This window comes from Lissotriton helveticus, chromosome 4_1 (assembly GCF_964261635.1).
Source record: "Lissotriton helveticus chromosome 4_1, aLisHel1.1, whole genome shotgun sequence".
In the NCBI taxonomy this organism is placed as follows: domain Eukaryota; kingdom Metazoa; phylum Chordata; class Amphibia; order Caudata; family Salamandridae; genus Lissotriton; species Lissotriton helveticus.
In genome coordinates this window covers 719625184-719644786 of record NC_136063.1, presented here as the reverse complement: position 1 = coordinate 719644786, position 19603 = coordinate 719625184, and the positions used below count along the sequence as shown (strand labels likewise).

Here is a 19603-nt window from a genome sequence, read left to right as displayed (position 1 = left end):
CTGCAGGGATACTGGAAGGCGGTTTTAGATGATATAGATTCAACATTTGACACCGAAATACCGCGCTTCCCAGCATACACAATCCTTGGGCTGCCCAATGCGCTCACATTTCCCTTGAGATCACCTCGTGGCAAACAGATGGGCATCGCCATGCAAGCAGCGTCACAACACGTCCTGTCATTATGAGGATCGCCCACCTTACCCACTCACACTGGCTGGCTACACAAACTGTGGTTCACACTGGGCATGGACCGTATCCAGGCCACGCTCACACACACTGCTGATTCATTCCAGACAACCTGGCAGCCGATCCTGTCACTCCTGTCCAGAGAATTTGACGAAATCACATGTCCGAAATATCTCCGCATTCTGCGGCTTACGGAACGTACACGAGACCAAACACGTCCCTGCACGCCTTGAGGCAACTCACCCTGTAACTGCTATGATAGAAAATCTGGACAACTGGCATACTGGTCGGGGAGGAGGGAGGGGGTTGGCGTTGGGTGTTAGGGGATGGGCTGGGTTTTTCTTATTGTTTTGCTCATTCGCCGCTCTAACAGGGCACCTTTACCGGTCTCCAGGCAACGCTTCTCAACTTGGGCATGATTTACCTGTATTTCTGTTGATTCGTAGAGAAGACATGTATGTCTGTCTCGCTCGCCATATATGCCTATTGTATGTCTATTGCACTGCACTGCCTGTCTTCTTTGCTTATAAATTTAATAAAAACACATTTGAAATTAAAAAATACCTGGCTTGTAGGAAAGAAAAACATTTTTATTAAGCCCTCGGCTGGTATTGTTAAAAAGGGGTGCAAGATGAGGTTGCTATTGTATGTTTATGTACACCAACCTCAGAAAGTGCGTCGACATGTTTCGGAGTGTGAAACTCCTTCAGGACGGGGGTTGCACAACAGTCCCCACCTTACTCACACGTAATGTGTATATCAAAGTGTATTATACAGAAAAAGTGAACTATAGGTGTAATGTACCTATTTTCGTTCTGCAAGGTAGTCTGTAGCGCCCAGTTGGCGTAAGAACAAGACCTGTGGAGAAAAGAAGCATAATAAATAATTTCTTCACAGTTGAATATCGCTGTCCAACAGGTAAAAATGACCTGCTAGAGCAGAATCTAGAAAAAAGGGGGATGTGAGACCTAATGAGGTCAAATACCCTGTAAAGGAAAAAAGACAAAAGACACACATAGAGAAAGTAACACACACATGTTTTTGAAAAAAACGATGTCTTGTTCTCCTGAAATGTTGAGGATAGAAAAACATGGAAATACGCAAGACAATCCTTACTTAGAGGTTGTGACTAAATTGCCTCATGAGCCTTTGCATGGTATTGGGGGTTTTGATTCATCTTGCTCAATTTAGCGATCTAGAAATAGGAGAAGACCTTGTTTAGGGAGTGGTTACTCACAGACCTCTTACGAAGACCTCCCCCTGTGGAAGCTCTTGAATTGAACTCACGATCTGGACAGGATCCGGTAGACCTCCTTCCCCTCAATGCGGCTCCAACGGAATGCCTTGGTATTGAGGGGGCGGTCTTTATTACCTGTTTGAATGGTCATTAGTGCCTTAATTTGCTGTTAATTGGGAGCGGATGCATGCCCAAAGAAGGTGTGTGCCACTTCAATTGATTTGTCGGTTCTGCGCGTGGAGATGCCGAGCGCATGAGCCTGAGAGGGGCGGTGGTTATGTAGTGCTCACTCCGTATGTTTGCGCATGTGCAGAGGCGGGTACAGTATGCCGCATATGCGTATGTTAAAAAATCACGGTTGTGTTTGCAGGGTGCCGTTTTCCGGCAAAAGGAAGTGGCCGGTTATGTGCAGGAAGACTTTCATACGTACAAAATATGCCCCATTCTGTTTTAGAAATCAAGACTGGCACCGGAGAGCGATAATGTAGAGACACTAGCCCATGTAGTCGCGCATGCGCTGTGAGGGATACAGAGTTCCGCGCATGCATGTAACGGCTGTCCCCAGTTCTATTCTGCAGAGTGCTGTTGCCCTTATAAACCACCGGTTATGCTTTTTGAAAACCAGTTGAAAACCATTGATTCGCAAGACATGGAATGAGTGAATTTCAAGAAAGCGTTCTGACCATTTAGCCAGTTCATGAAATCGGTGATGGATTGGCTGTCGCCCTCCCAGATGACCAGAACGTCATCTATATAAGGTCGCCATGATTGGATTCTGCTCCTGAAAGGGTTGCTGGGGTGGAGGATCTTAGTGGACTCGAGGTGTGCACATATAATCCCGCCAAGCTCAGCGCGAAAGTGCTGCCCATGCTGGTCCCGTGGCGTTGTATGTATAGGGTGCCCTCATACTCAAAAATACCTGTGAAAAAAGCGAATGGGTACCTACATGTCCAAACAAATATCACACGTTAAGGACCCAAGCAGACTTTTGTTCAGTAACATGCATTTGTTTCCCATACAGTCTAATCCTCCGAGTCCCCACCATGTTAACATATTTCACACACATTTGTGTTGGTTGTTTTTTGTCAACTGCCTCTATCGAGCTTCTTACAACTGGAGGCACACCCTGTCATCACTAAGGAACAACTGGTTTTCAAAAAGCATAACCGGTGGTTTATAAGGGCAACAGCACTCTGCAGAATAGAACTGTGTACAGCCTTTACACGCATGCGCGGAACTCTGTATCCCTCACAGCGCATGCGCGACTACATGGGTTAGTGTCTCTACATTATCGCTCTCCGGTGCCAGTCTTGATTTCTAAAACAGAATGGGGCATATTTTGTACTTATGAAAGTCTTCCTACACATAACCGGCCACTTCCTTTTGCCAGAAAACGGCACCCTGGAAACACAACCGTGATTTTTTAACATACGCATATGCGGCATACTGTACCCGCCTCTGCACATGCGCAAACATACGGAGTGAGCACTACATAACCACCGCCCCTCTCAGGCTCATGCGCTCGGAATCTCCACGCGCAGAACCGACAAATCAATTGAAGTGGCACACACCTTCTTTGGGCATGCATCCGCTCCCAATTAACAGCAAATTAAGGCACTAATGACCATTCAAACAGGTATAAAAGACCGCCCCCTCAATGCCATGGCATTCCGTCGGAGCCGCATTGAGGGGAAGGAGGTCTACCGGATCCTGTCCAGATCGTGAGTTCAATTCAAGAGCTTCCACAGGGGGAGGTCTTCGTAAGAGGTCTGTGAGTAACAACTCCCTAAACAAGGTCTTCTCCTATTTCTGGATCGCTAAATTGAGCAAGATGAAACAAAACCCCCAATACCATGCAAAGGCTCATGAGGCAATTTAGTCACAACTTCTAAGTAAGGATTGTCTTGCGTATTTCCATGGTTTTCTATCCTCAACATTTCAGGAGAACAAGACATCGTTTTTTTCAAAAACATGTGTGTGTTACTTTCTCTATGTGTGTCTTTTGTCTTTTTTCCTTTACAGGGCATTTGACCTCATTAGGTCTCACATCCCCCCTTTTTTCTAGATTCTGCTCTAGCAGGTCATTTTTACCTGTTGGACAGCGATATTCAACTGTGAAGAAATTATTTATGATGCTGCTTTTCTCCACAGATCTTGTTCTTACGCCAACTGGGCGCTACAGACTACCTTGCAGAACGAAAATAGGTACATTACACCTATAGTTCACTTTTTCTGTATAATACACTTTGATATATACATTATGTGTGAGTAAGGTGGGGACCGTTGTGCAACCCCCGTCCTGAAGAAGGAGTTCCACACTCCGAAACATGTCGACGCACTTTCTGAGGTTGGTGTACATAAACATACAATAGCAACCTCATCTTGCACACCTTTTTAACAATACCAGCCGAGGGCTTAATAAAAAAAAATTTCTTTCCTACGAGCCAGGTATTTTTAAATTATTTTAACTATCACGTTTCACTCCCCCACCATTCACATTCATTCCCCATCACACACCAACACATAGTTCACAAAGAGTGCTCCTACTTATCCGTGAGTCGTAGCACGCCGCTCCCCGTAGAAGGGTGCGAAGACCCCAATGATGAAGCATGACACCCAGGGGCCTGTTGGTGTGTGAGGGCTAATTAAACAACACGGTGTGCTCCCCACCAAAGTAGGGACCACCCCCACCACTAGAGTGGATTCCATTTTGTTTGTGCAATCAAAGATCACCTGGAAATTACAGATGGAGAGGTTGATCCTGGCAAGCTTGGTGATAACTGAACGTTTTGTGATGGGGATACCGATTGACGTCAATGCTTCACCAAAGAATGTTTTTTATTTTTAGAAATGTTGATTTAAGGGACTTGTATAGCACTTGAATCCCCCCTCCGAAGGGGTATCTCAGCGCTGGCGGACCCATAGTGAGAAGGCTGTCACCAGGAGCAAGGGCTAGAACAGGACAGATTTCAGCGTTTTCCTAAACTGTAGGTCGGAGCACTGCCTTTGGGAAATGGGGAGCTGATTCCAGTAAAGAGGTGCCAAATATAAAAAAGCTTTTCTCCCTGTCCGTAGCTTCTTAATCTTTGGTATCTTATGGAGGGATTTTGAACCGGAGCGGAAGTCCCTATGAGGAATGTATCGGTTAGGTTGCTCTGCCAGATAGATAGGTCCTTTACCCCACACTACTTTGTGAGTGATACAACAAACTTTAAATGTTATTCGTTTGCGTACAGGCAGCCAGTAGAGCTTTTGGAGAAGAGGGAGTGAGGAGGTACGATAAGAGGCATTCAGTATTAAACGGGCAGCCGTATTCTGTACCACCTGTAGGGAGTCCAGAGAAGATTCATTAGTTGCAATCAGCAGAGCAATACAATAGTCCAATCTGCTTAACACTAGAGCCTGAATGAGAGACTTCCTTATAGAGTCCGGAAGGAAAGGGAAGACTCTTCTTAACAGGCCAAGCATGTGGAAGCAGGAACCCACCGTATGGGTCACATGCTCCTTTATGGTTTGGGTCTGATCGATACAAACCCCTAGATTTTTTACCTTTGTCTTTGGTATTGGAACTGTCCCCAGCTCTCTTGACCACCACTCTGGGGTCCACAACAGTGGAGCCTCTCCAAACAGCATGATCTCAGTCTATCCGGCGTTTAGCTGCAAAATGTTGTTACTGATCCATTGGGAGATAGCCAGCATGCCGGAGGAGAAGGTGTCTTGAGCCGTCTGGGGTGGTTCTTGAAGGAAAAAGTAAGGTGGGTGTCATCTGCATATGATATCGGGATGAACCCCTGGTTCCTTAGAAGTGCCGCTAAGGAAGCAATATAGATGTTGGGCTTAAACAAGACCCTTGGGGCACTCCCTTGGTCAATTCTTTGGACGTAGAACGATCCGGTCCCAGGTTCACAGTCTGGGAGCGATTTGCAAGGAAACTCGTCATCCATTGCAGTGCTACCCCACCAATACCAGATTCTTCCTGTCTCCTGAGCAGAATCTGATGGTCGACCATATCGAAAGCGACTGAAAAATCGAAAAGCACCAGGAGAGTCGACTGACCGCTGTCGAGTGGTAGCCTGATTTCTGTAACAGCCACCAAGGCTATTTCGGTGCTATATTTTGGTCGAAAGCCTGATTGCGAAGGGTTAAGACAGCCTGCCGCTTAGATATGGCCTGACAATTGTTTGTTAATGGGCTTTTCCAGGAGTTTGCTCATGAGAGGTAAGAGAGAGATTGGACGTAGATTGGAGAGGTCTTCCATGGATGCTTTGGTGTTTTTCCGAATCAAGATAATCTATGCCGCCTTCCATGCCAGAGGCAGCTGTCCTTCTTTCAGTGATAGATTAAGTAAGGAGCAATTTGGGGCTGACAGCTGGTTGACCAGAGAGGAAGAGATTCTAGCAGGTATATCAAGTGGCGAGCCTGATTTCACATTGCCCATTAAGGTTTCCACCTCATCCAGAGTTAGAGAGGGGAAACTCGACAATGAATTTACTTTGAGCAAGGTGGAGAATCAATGGTAGTGGCCATCAGCTGTGAACTGCCAGCAGAAGAGATTATTATAGATGGTATCCATTTTCTGTACAAAATAGTCTGCTATTTTATCACAGAGGATCTGCGAATGAGCTTCTTCAAGATCACAGGCTTTAGGATTTGTAAAGGTTTTCAGAATCTGGAACAATACTTTTGGTGTATTCTCAGCCTGACTTAGCTGTTGGGTAATATATGATTTTCGGGCCAGCTATTATGGTACTGGGTGAGGGCTATTTTTCTTTATCATCGGTAAGATGAGTACGTCGCCATCGCCTCTCCAAATTTTTACAATGCTTTTTTCCATCATGAAGCTCGGGAGTAAACCAGGCTGCCTATTCTCTTCTGGATTTACTCATTCGAGTTTTCAATGGGGCGATCTGGAATGAACTGAAATGAGCTACGCCCTCCTCCACGTTTCTGGGTTTAGTATCCCATAGAGAGGTGAAAACCGCTGAGAAGGAGTCAGGGGTAACTTTGTGCCATTGCCTATAGAGGAGCTGGTGGTCTAGACTATGTGACTCCTGTCCTCTAAGTCCCTGTATGTGGAAGTCGATGAGTGAATGGTCCGACCAACTAAGTGGCTGTGGGGCTTTGCAAGAAAGGTGGGGTGAGTTAGAAAAAATGATGTCTGGAGTATGTCCTGCTTTATGGGTAGGACTGTCATTAGTTTTAATTAGGTTCAGTGTGGCTAATTCAGCCAAGAGCGACGCTGTCTCTGCATTATCTTGGCACTCGCTGTGTATGTTAAAATCTCCCAACAGCATGAAATTATTGGAGGAGATCACATGGGGTGCAATGAGTTCCATTAACTGAGGTGAGAATTCCGCTATAGGACCTGGAGGCTGATAAACTAATGCACCTTTCCAGCTATACTGTGGAAGAAGGTCTATCCTGAATATCAGAATTTCAATTTTCTCGATAGAGCCTTGCTCCAGTATAGTATCCTTCACCTTTTCATTAGGGAGTATAGCTACCCCACCACCCACTTTCGTCTGCCTACCTAATCTCAGAATCCTATAACCCTCCGGGATTGCTATGGTGATGGCCGGGGTGGAGCTTGGTTTTTACCAGGTCCCTGTAAGGAAGCCTAGGTCAGGTTTCTCTGAGTCGATAAGATCCCATATACCAATTGCGTGTTTGGGGAGCGATCTGACGTTACCTAGGAAACCCTTCCAACTCTGCATCAAACCTGTGTGTTCTAGCCCTGGGTCCCGTCTTATAGTTTTCACCACAGAGAGGTTACTCATATTTCTCCCAGATTGACCCATCAATGCTGGGTGATCTGAATTGTATGTCTCTTGATTGGCTCCTATACTCTGGTTTCTACAGTATATACAAGAGAAAGGGTTTCCAAACAGTTGAGGTGCCTCACCCTCTTCGCTGGGTGTGAGTAGCACCAACATTGAGAGTTTTCCCTGAGTTGCAATAGCTCATTGCTTGAATATTTTCCCCTGAGAGAAATGAACATGTTACTTACCTTTGGTAACACTTTTTCTGGTAGATACAGTATCTGCCTGTGGATTCCTCACCTTGTGCATATCCCCTTGCGTCAGCAACATTCGGAAATTGTTTTCGCAGCTTCGCGCCGACGACGTCAAAAGGCAAGGCATCGCAAGGGACTCCGATGACGTCACCGACACCATATTAGGCCCACGCCGGCGAGATGATGTCAGTTCCGCCCTTTTTTCCGTGCCTTCGAGGCACACGGACGGACCGACAACAGTAGATATATACACAGTATACAATAGTCAAAATAACACACACAGTGTAAAGACAATGCAGTAATTCAAGTAGAATAAAACACTACTTTTGAGAATAACATATACACATTAAAACATTGCCATTATCCAAGGTATAGAAGAGTGGACAACGGGGAGGCGGGTGGGCATGTGAGGAATCCACAGGCAGATACTGTATCTACCAGAAAAAGCGTTACCGAAGGTAAGTAACTTGTTCTTCTGATAGATAGATCTGCCAGTGGATTCCTCACCTGGTGAATAGAGCCCCACAGCAGTCTCCACTCCCGGAGGAGGGTGTCCACTCCCCTATATCCGAAAATCCTGGAGGACAGAACGCTCAAAGTGGCCGTCCCTCCTCACCTCAGTATCGAAGCAGTAATGCTTCGCAAAAGTGTGGAGGGAGGCCCAAGTTGCCGCTCTACAAATGTCCTCAACAGGCACACCCCTAGACAAAGCAGATGTTGAAGACTTTGCTCTAGTAGAATGAGCCCTAATACCCTCTGGAGGTTCCTTACCCGCCAGGGAGTAGCAGATCTTGATGCATAGTATGATCCATCTTGAAAGTGTGCGCTTGTGCACAGATTTTCCTTTCTTGCAACCAGCAAATCCAACAAACAGCTGGTCATCCACCCTGAACTCTCTTGTCCTGTCCAGGTAGAAGCTCACCGCCCTCTTCGGGTCCAAGTGGTGAAGTCTCTCCTCCTCCTTGGAAGGGTGTGGGGGAGGATAGAAGGTAGGAAGGGTAATAGACTGTCCTAGATGGAAGGGAGTTACCACCTTAGGCAGAAAAGCAGCCCTGGTCCTAAGAACCATTCGTTCAGCATGAATGGTCAAGAATGGGGGCTTTGAACTAAGAGCTTGAAGCTCACTTACCCTCCTTGCCGAGGTAATTGCAACAAGGAAGACCGTCTTAAAAGACAAAAGTCTCATGGGACACTTGTGCAAAGGTTCGAAAGGAGAACCCATCAGGAAAGTAAGGACCAGATTTAAGTTCCATTGAGGCACAATAAAGGGAGTAGGAGGAAATGTATTTGTAAGGCCCTTCAAAAATCTTAAAACCACAGGAGATTTGAACAATGACGGCTGACCTGGCAAACAGACAAATGCCGACAAAGCCGAAAGATAATCCTTAACTGTGGCAACAGCAAACCCTTGCTGCGCCAAAGAAAGAGCAAACTACAGAATACAAGTGACAAATTAAGACCATCTGTATGAATAGATTGATTTAGTGGAGTCACGCCAGGCCCAAAGAATGACATCCACCACATCATGTGGGAGAGAAAAGGAATTCAGATTGCCCCGTTCAATCTCCAGGCATGAAAGTGTAAGGTCTGGAGGTGGGGGTGTGGTACCTGCCCCTCCATCTGAGAGAGGAGATCTGCCCTGAAAGGGAGACGGAGCGGCAGGCACAAGGAGAGTTGGAGAAGATCTGTGTACCACACCCTTCTTGGCCAATCCGGGGCGACCAATATAACTTGGGCCCGGTCTTGGCGAATCTTCCTCAGAACCCGAGGAATCAAGGGTATGGGAGGAAACGCGTAAAGGAGTTGCGAGTCCCAACTCAACTGAAATGCGTCCCCCAAGGTCTTCCTGCATCGGATACTGGATGCTGCAGAATGACGGGCAGAGAGCATTCTCGGAGTGGCGAACAGGTCCACCTGAGGAGTTTCCCACGCCCGAAAGACGTGATGAACTACCTCTGGATGAAGCCTCCACTCATGGTCGGCTGAGAACTGCCGACTGAGACTGTCTGCACGCACGTTCAGAACTCCCGCCAGATGATTTGCCATCAGACAAATCTGATGATGCTTAACTTCGCCATTAAAAGCTTAGTCTCCCTCTCTCGAAGCGCCTTCGGATTCATCTTCTTACACGAAGAACAGCCCCGTCGGCACCCATCCGCTGCGCGCTCCGTTCTGCATAGGTTTTTATGTGGGAGATTGGCAAACTTGACCGCCAACCTAGGATCCACCGGAAGTTGCCTCCCTCCACTCAAATGGGACAGAGACCCGTGGTGGACCGGGGAGAGCAATCTCAAGCAATGGCCACGGAAGTGAAAAAAGGTATTTGCCAGTCAACTGTATCATCCCAAAAAGTTGATCTTTCTTTAGATTTTTCTCTAGATCTCCATCTGTGGGAGTCTGTCGATAGGCTGTACATGAAAAGAAGATCTTTCAAGTCTCCTTGTCGGCTCTCATATCTTCCATGAGTCTCCTCAGCCCAATACCTTGTCCTTAACCGCTTCCGCGCTACCGCGTTTTCCCGCTGTGCGCTGGAATTTCAAAAATGCGCTGTTTATGACAAAGCCAGCTCGTCATCCGCGTAGCGCACGTAACGCCCATGACGAGCTGGCTTTGTCATTAGCACGGAAGGGGTTAAGAGTACATCTGGACATATTTTTACGGATGTCGCAATCTATCACAATATGATCTTTCGGCAGATTCACCACGCAGATCTCGTCTGACACTGACTTTTTCTGCCACATGAAGGGCACTTCTCAAAAAGAGAAGGCATTTTGTGAAAAAAATGTCTCAGGAATCTGAATTTGTTTATGTTACTCAACTGGAGAGATGCAACAAAATCAAGTGAAATATCTTGATATTAGTATAAAACAGAGGTTATAAACATCACATGTGCTCTGAAGGTCCTCTCATATGAGCCGGAGAAAAGTACTGCCTATCGAAGGCAAATTGCCAGTAGGTTACACTGTGGGTGGAGGCCCTTTAGGAATTCTTAAAAGGGCAGCTTACGTTTTCTCTCTTTACAACAAAAGCCTATGATGCAGCATTTTATTGCCTCCTGCATACATTTTCATCTTTCTACGCCAAATGTTGCAATGCAGTTTTGAAAGAGGCATTCAGAGAACGTACATTCTCCCAGAAAAATAAATCCAGCATCTAATAGGCTATTATAGGGTGCACTTCATCATGGAATCAGATGGACCTGAACAACCTATTGGATGCTAAAATGGATGGTTCATATATTAATGAAGTACTCAGGGGCCCACGCAGACATCGTGGAATTATTCTAGAGTTTATGACTATGAGAACAAGCTACTTACCTTCGGTAATGCTTTTTCTGGTGAAGACTATCTGTGTGGTTATTTCCTTAGTCAGTCAACTAGTAGACTGACTAAGGAAATAACCACACAATTAATTTGTGGACTACCTTCCTACACTTAATTTTAATAGTATGTCCTAAGTGATCGCTTAATAAATCATTTCCTGATACACTAAAGACATTTTTTAATCCCCTCACCACTATTTAGTTTATTTTTTCACTGCACGCCTTAAACTCGCATATCCTGCTCCGCAGTAGATCTGGCGTCGAAGCACACTAAAGAGGCATTCGGCCTCTTCAGTGGGGCCCAATGATGAAGCATGTCATCACCAGGTGGTGAGTGAGGGCCTTCCTAAAAAACGCCCTAAATGTGGCCGTCTTTTCCATTTTTTGTGTCGCTCCCTCGTGTGTTCTTTGAAACCATATGACACCTCTTTTTTTGCTTATTTATTTTAGGTACCAGTATACATACACCACCCGCTTGTGCAGTTGTCCATTTCTTTATGAATTCCGTCTTTGTGCCAACAGACGTTGAACCAATAGAAACTAATGTGGAACAGTGCCCAGAACTTTTGAAATGGAACCTTATAACGAAGGGACTGAATGAAACCATTCAGAACACCGGGGAAGAGAAGGGCAGGGGAGAAATCTGTAGTTATATGGAGTCTCTACCAAAAAATGAGTTACAGAAGGTAAGTGACTTGTTTTTCTGATAGAGATTTCTGAACACAGATTCCTCATCTTTTGAACAGATACAAAAGTAGTACAACTCCTCAGGTGGTGGTATTGTGGTATGAAGCAGACTAGGAAATCCTGCAGGACAGATTTGGAGAAGTGCCCATCCGGCTGACTGGGTGTCCAGGCAGTAATGTTTGGTTAACATTGGGAGAGACGCCCACATAGCAGCCTGGCAGATGTCCTAGGCTAGCACACCGGGAGCTAGAGCTATGGCAACAGCCTTTCCCTTGTGGAGTAAGTATGTAAACCTTCTGGGAGCTATTTCTTGGCTATCCTGCAACAGATATTAATACATAAGACAGTCTATCTGCACTGCTTTGACCTTCTTTGTTTTGGAAAATCCGACAAACATTTGATCATCCTGTCTAAATTCTCTAGTCCTCTCAATGTTAAAACTAAGGGCCCATTAGGATTAAGATGATGTAGTCATTCCTCGTCCTTTGATGGATGAGGCAGTGCATAACATGTAGATAAGGCATTGGACTGTCCTGCATGAAAGAACATGATTACCCTAGGCAGGAATGCTTCCTTTTTTCTAAGGACCGACTTGTCAGGAAAAAAGGAGAAAAGTGGTGGAGAAGTTCTCTCACCTGCCTGGCAGATGTTACAGAGGTAAGGAATACCATTTGAAGTGTACATAAACAAAATGGATAACTGTGCATGGGCTCAAATGGCACGCACATCAGATAGGGAAATACAAGATTTAGATAATACTATGGCATCATGAAAGGAATAGGTGGGAACTTATGGGTCAGCCCATTAAAAAAGAAAACTCATCACAATAGGTGATCTGAAGAGAGATGGTTGAGGCAGTAAACGTAAAGCAAACAAAATGGCAGAGAAGTAGCATTTAACTGCGGCAACAACAAGGCCTTGCTTGGCCAATGATTTACAAAATATCAGCTAAAAAAGCTTTTAAGAGTTGGGTGTGAAGAGAGGAACACCACACAACAAACTTTTCCCAGCGTCCTATATATCCAGGTTTGCTTAAAGGACAACTGGCTGCCAGAATAAAACCAGCCACTTCAGGAGGGATTTGAATGTCATCAATTGTCACAGCTCCATCTCCACACATAAAGATGTAGGCTGTGCACACTCGGGTGCAAGACTCAACCCAGTTGGTGTGACCGGAGATCCTCCTGAATGGGAAGCCGAATTGAAGGGCAGGTGCTTGTAGTCAGAAGTTCCAGGTACCACGCTATCCTGGCCCAGTCCGCAGCTACAATGATGATTTGAGCTTGGTCTCATGCGATTTTCAAGAGTACTCTGAGCTGGAGAAGTAGAGGCAGAAATGCATATAGGGTGCCCGAGTCCCAATGTAGGTGGAAGGCATCTCCTAAGGAAGACTATCTTGGGAATTCCAACATGAAAAAGTCATCACACTGCATGTTCTCTGTGGTAGTAAACACATCACGATTTTTCTCCCCATTGCTGGAAGACACCTTGTGCCACATCAGAGTTTAACTTTCATTTGTGATCCGCTAGGCAATGTCGGCTGAGTTCATCCACTCTGGCTTTTGAAGATTCCCACCAGGTGGTGTGATATCAGGGAAATGCCCTGTGCTTTCAGCCATTTCGACCCCACTCCGCCCTGTTTGTTGCAATACAACACGGTTGTTGTATTGTCTAAGACAACCTGCGCTCGTTCCTCCTGGTCTAAAGGAAGGCTTTCAGCGCCAAGCAAATCACTTGCAACTCCAGCAGGTTGATGTGGAGACGAGCCTCCACCTGAGTCCTCTGATCTCCACCTCTCCCAGATGAACTCCCCAACCGAGTAATGATGCATCCGTCATGACGGTCATTTACAGATGGGATAGGGGCAGGGGTCTGCCACTGGTCCAACTGTGGTCAAGCAATCATCACTGCAGATCTTTTGCTGTCCCCTCCGAAACCTGGAATGAATCTGACAGATTTCCTAGGTGCTGAGACCACTGACAATTCAGTTCCTGTTGCAATGCCTAAATAAGCAGCCTGATGTGGTCCACAAGCAGGTTGCAGTAGTCCGTGGGGCACAGAAGCTTCAGAGTCAACCTCAATGAGAACAAGGCTGCAAATTGAAATATGGTTATCATAGCCTGAATATCCTGGACTTGTTCAGGCAAAGAGATGGCTCTGAAGATCACAGTGTACAGGATGGCTTTAAGGAAGGGGAGACGTTGTGAAGGAGCCAGGTGTGACTTCGGCACATTGATAGAAACCCCCAACGATGTCAACAGATCGGCTGTCGTTTGGTGGTGGTTCAACACTGTATGAGGCGAGTAGGTGGCCATCATGAGCCAGCCGTCAAGATATAGGAAAACTGGTATTGCTAACCTCCAAAGATGGGCTGCGACCAATGCATCACTTTTGTGAACACCCAAGGAGCACTTGTATGTGCAAAGGTGAGCAAAGAAAGGTGAAGATGCTCCTGATCCATCAGAAACTAGGATATAATGAAAGTGCCAATCCTTGTTTGGTATCAGAAAGTAACAGGTATAACAACCAGTTCTGATTTCTGAAACCAGAACCATCTCTATTGCTCCCTTTGTTAATAAAGCAAAAACTTCTCCTGGGAGTGTAGACCGGTGATCCTCTGTGAGATATTGTGCTGTGGTTGGATGAAAGTAAAAGAAGTGTAGGGAGTAACCTTATTCCACGATCTAGAGCACCCATTGATCTGAGGTGAAGCTCCTACATTCTGGAAGGTTAAAAGGTGGTCCATCCTCCAACCAGTTGATAATGTGTTATCATGGTTAAAGTAAAGGGGTTTCGCAGTGGCTGCAGCAGGTGGGCTGAGTAAAATGAGGCATTTGGGAACCAGAACACTGTCAACCGTCTCCTAACCTTGTCCCCTTGAAGGGTTGAGAGGTCTGTTGCTGCTGAGGAATACTGCCCTTGTTTTTGCAGATAACTCCTTCCAAATCCTCAAAAAGGGAGTCCTTATTGGGAAGGCCGTCTTGGTGGTGAAGAACAGGCGGTTACTCTCCTTGAACCTTTTGAAGGCAGAGCATGTCCATAAGTGAATGCTGGACATCAGTGGAAAAGGCAGTAGAGCAAATCTAGGCATTGGCGCACAAGTACCAAGCTGGTGCCAGCTGCCCTTCCAAGACAGTCAGTAGTGTCTAGCCCAGAATTGATTGAGAATATTACAGCATTGTGATCATCAGCGACCCATACATTGCAAGACCTGATATACTTCCTCAGGAATGGCCAGCAGTACATCCAAAACATTCCCCCATAATGCATGAGAATATCACCCCAGGTGGCATGATGTATAATTGACTTGAGGGCCAGAGTGGTCAAAGAGAAAATCTTCTTTGCTAATGCCTCCATCTCTTTTGACTCCCTATATGGGGGGTTGAATGATGGCAAGGCATTTGTACTTATATGACTCGTAGAAGCTTGTACAAGACTCTCTGGAGTCGGATGCTGTAAAAAGAAAATCAGGATCTCTAGAAGCTGGCCTATGCCCTCCTGCCACCTGTCTATTAACCAGAGGGGAAGATCCCAGCTTTGCCCAGGTGTCCACAGGCACATCTGTAAGGGCATCATTAAAAGGCAATAACAGCTCCTGAGAGGACTGTGCCTGTTTAAAAACTCTGGAAGGAGAGTTGTCTTTACCTTGTGAGTATGTAAGATAAAATCAAGGCTCTCTGCCGCCCTACTGAAAAGTGTCTTGAAAGACAGTCTCCTCAGTGGCAATGACAAGATTAGAAGAAGCCAGACCAAAGTCTGGAGAGGTATCCAAGCCACTGGCATCCAGGAGTTCTTCAAAAACATCACCTTGCTCAAAGAGTTGATATTCTTAATCAAAAACTCCTCTCTATATTAGTCCAGTTCAGAATGAGCATATATGCTAGGTCTAGACTGAGTAGTAAGGGCTTCAGTATCCGATAAAACAATTGGATCTTTAACCTGAGTCTGCAACATCATAACCAATGATGATACAGGAGCCAGAAGCGCTAGTTGCTGCAACTGTGGCATCAGAAGTGCAGAGGAAGGAGACAAAGATTTTCATATTCAACAGAACGAGAGCAGGTAACTGTAGCGACTCGGGGCCAAAGTCGAAAGGCACAGCTTGCATCGGGGACAAATGCACCAACGGTAAACCAGACAGGGGACTCCTTTAATCTACGGAGCCCAAAGGCATTACAGTGGGATCTGGTGTGGCACCAAAGATCTTATCTATAGCCATTTTAAGCTGCTGTAGGTAATCCGGCATCACCATCCTATCAGATGGGATCTGAAATGGGATAAGCGAGGGAGCACACTCCGCTAGGGGAGAACGGCTCCTAGGCCTAGACCTAGGCCTAGAGGTGCCAGTTGCCTCAGGGGACCAAGAATGGTGTGAGTAGCGAGACGCAGGTGAACCGTGCCTGGACTTTTTGTTTTTTATGGCTCTTCATCGAATTATATGACTTTGATTAATACCGGTTACGAGAACAACTTCAGGAATGAGTAAGAGCCCTTGATTTCAATTGGGAAAGGATTTTCAACTTCATCATCCTGCCGACCGCAACATTCGCCTCGCAGTCACAGACATCTTTTCTGTGCATCTTGGCACACAATGAACATGACTTCAAGTTGTGACATTTTTTTCTGCACACTTGCAATTTTGTTAGGGAAAATAAAAAATCTGTTGAATGACAATTGACGCTCCGGATACGCTTTGACTGACGTTGACACACAAGCAGGTGGTGTGTGTGTATATATACTGGTCCCAACATCACTTACGCATGGAACGGAGTGGTATGAAGTAAAACACCATACGATTCACCAGTTGGCATACAAGGGAATTGCTATTCAAAAGTTTCTGTATCCAGTCGGAAGCCTGGGGATATTCAATAGGTGAGGAATCTGCGGTTAGAAGTCTTTATCAGAAATGAAGATCCTACGGTGCATGATATATATATATTACATTAAAATGAAGGTGTGCTTTGAAAGGAAGGCGGCAAAGCATACACAAAATAATACAGCAGCAAGATAGAAAAACAAAGAGAAAGGTTTTCGTTTTTTTATGTGAAGAAGCAGCAGTTCTGTAACTGTACTGGTGATGCAGGCAGCATTCATAAATTGGTAATTAGAGTAATTAATGGTGCCTGGTATTCTCTTTTGAAGAGGACAGCAAATTACATTATTGGATTGCATTTCAGGCAACATGTCAAGGCATGTAATATAGCTGAAGGCAAATTATGTTTAAAATATAGTACACAAAGTACACCATTTGAATTCTTCCTTCAATAAAGCATGTTATTTTGAACTTATAAATGTTTATCCTGGAACAAAGCGAAGTTTTGCTCAACAAGTTGTGAATGGAAAGGAAGCTATTGTGAATCATTGTTAGCACCCAGCCTCTTAGGAAATACGTATGAAAGTCTTCCTCCTTCCGTTATCAACTGATGCCTGTAAGTGCTGTTGTGACAGGTGCAGTGTTATCATCATAGTGCAGCTCCTTCTCAATCAACATTTAGCCCTTGCCTCCACATCATTCGTTCAGAAAACCCATCAAGACTTCTCTTCACATAGATGTTCTATGTTACCGCACAAAGGTTTTCTACAGCACTTGCCTACTGTTTAGTTTCCTGGCAATCGGATAGAGGAGCTAACCAGCAGAAAACCATCCGAGAAAACATGTACGTTTATAAAAATGTTGCCACACTCCGGGACACAAGGAATGGTATGGCGAGTACATGGCAGGGAATTCCACTCAGTAACCTTAAGAACAAAAAAGTAACAGTGTCCTAATCTGGATTTCTTCAAGAGAGGTACTTTGTGCAAATAAAAGTTCAGTGAGTGTAAAGATCGGGAAAAAATACATAAATTAATACACTTAGAAACAAAAAGAATACAATCAAGAAGTAAAGTATGATGGACAATGCAGAAAACATTATAGGAGATCTTGCTGTGAAGTTAGGAATCAACTTAGCAGTAAATACGGAGAGACATGCTTAAAACAGGAAACACATAACCATACTAGCCAACTGGTTTTAAAGAATGTTGTTGATTTTAATTTTGTTGATGCAGGGATAAGTGTACGGATGGTGGAGCAATGGTCTCTCAAAGGAGAAGCATGGGAAGATTATAGAAATCTTCAATATTTTTTAGTTACGATACTGAAACCTTGTGCTGACGTGAATATTTAAATGTATTTTTACTCATAAATGTTTAGACAGCTCATTAGGCGAAGGGCAAATTACCAGTTCCGAAAAACTGCAGGGAAGGGTTCCAAAAGGATTTGCCTCACTAAACATGATATTCCTGGCTTGCTCGGTCTTAGGATTCAACCAGTAGTTTGCCATCCACTCTTTGATATTAAGCATACAATGCCGAAGAAGATTTACATTTCAATGTCCACCAGGAAGACGGAAGAAGAACTAGAGTATTGATGTAAGCATCAAAAAACAAGCATTGGCATTGCCAATAGGTCTCGCTTTTGGGCCCTTATAAGTAGTTATGCAGCATAATTTCCTTGTTGCAACAACATAAAATGTCGCATGCATAAACACTTAGATGGTCCCAAAAGCGAGCCCTATTGGCTATTTGCAATGCAATAAGTCTTGCATTTAGGCAACTTTAAGCTGTTGGCATAGTAAATGACAATGCCTTTTCAATTTATTGTAAAAGTAAACATTTTTGAAAGTTATTGTCATTTACAATGCCATTATGTTCAATTTAAGTAAATGGGAGACCTATAGCATTGCAAATGATTGTTATTTATGATGTGTAGCCTGGCGTTGCGTGTGTGAGTGGCGTTGCGTGTGTGAGTGGCGTTGCGTGTGTGAGTGGCGTTGCGTGTGTGAGTGGCGTTGCGTGTGTGAGTGGCGTTGCGTGTGTGAGTGGCGTTGCGTGTGTGAGTGGCGTTGCGTGTGTGAGTGGCGTTGCGTGTGTGAGTGGCGTTGCGTGTGTGAGTGGCGTTGCGTGTGTGAGTGGCGTTGCGTGTGTGAGTGGCGTTGCGTGTGTGAGTGGGGTTGCGTGGATGAGTGGGGTTGCGTGGATGAGTGGGGTTGCGTGGATGAGTGGGGTTGCGTGGATGCGTTGCGTGTGTGAGTGGTGTTGCTTGGGTGAGTGGCGTTGCGTGGGTGAGTGTGGTGTTGCGTGGATGATAGTGGGCTTGCGTGGGTGTGAGTGGCGTTGCGTGTCTGTAAGTGTTGCTGTGTGGGTGAAAGTGGCACAGAGCCTTTGATGTGGCCTGGCGCAGGAGAAATGCTGCTGCTGCTGCTAATTAAATACAAGAGCGGCCGGGAAGCGGCCGGGAAACACAAGTACGGCCGGCCACATAATTAGGGGAGGAGAAGCCGCACAGCACACGCTGGGAGAAGCCCTTTGATGTGCTGTGCGGCCGCGATGCGCGCTCTGTGCTGGGGGAGGGCCATTAGCCTGAACTCGCGGCAAGATCAAACGAAGGGTGGGAGGGACATTGAGGAACAGATGGCCATGAAAGTGTATGGGCCAAAAGGGCGTGCCTGTGGCCACGTGCACTCGAAGAAAACGCCACGAAAAATGCGGTGGTTTGACAATCAGTTCGAGCACTTGAATTCTCGCCATTTCCCATTCCTTCGGAATGGTAAAGGACGAGGCCTAAAAAACACAGAGCCTAAAGAAATATGAGGATGGAGCAGCACCACAAGGAACTACAAAATTAGAAGCTAGAACATGATCTGTGATTATCTGTGTTCTATCAGATCAACCATTTTGTTCTCCATTGTTTTTGATCTGATGCTGTGAAACCATTTGGCTCAATAAATAATAAACTCAAACTTCATAGGACGAAACTCTTGTGGATAACCCTGTATTGGGCTGGAGTTGTAATAAGTTACTGGTCTTCATTACTCATAAAGGAGTTGAAGCTGATGCTGTTTTTCACTCAAAACGGATCTTTTCCCTTCCATGTTTGAGACACAAAGTGCAAGCACCACAGACCCCTGCCACAGGCAGAATCAATATACCTGTTCATTTTCCTTCGCTCACCTAGGTCCAATGCTATGAACTTTCTTCTGAAGAAGCGGCGTATTTTGTCTGTATCTAGTTTTGTCAGAGCTCCAGATAACGTTTTCAAATTGGAGTACATTACTCATTCATTTCAGCTGTATTAAAACGGTTTTAAGGGTTAAAGAAGCATTTTTCATTGATGAA

At 45.3% G+C, this 19603-nt stretch overlaps 1 protein-coding gene across 4 annotated transcripts in view; it reads right to left on the bottom strand.

Moving 5' to 3' along the window:
• TRAPPC8 (trafficking protein particle complex subunit 8) overlaps window positions 1–19603 on the bottom strand; it is a 1467367-nt gene that overhangs the window by 736069 nt on the left and 711695 nt on the right. The gene's annotated exons all lie outside the window — the stretch shown is intronic.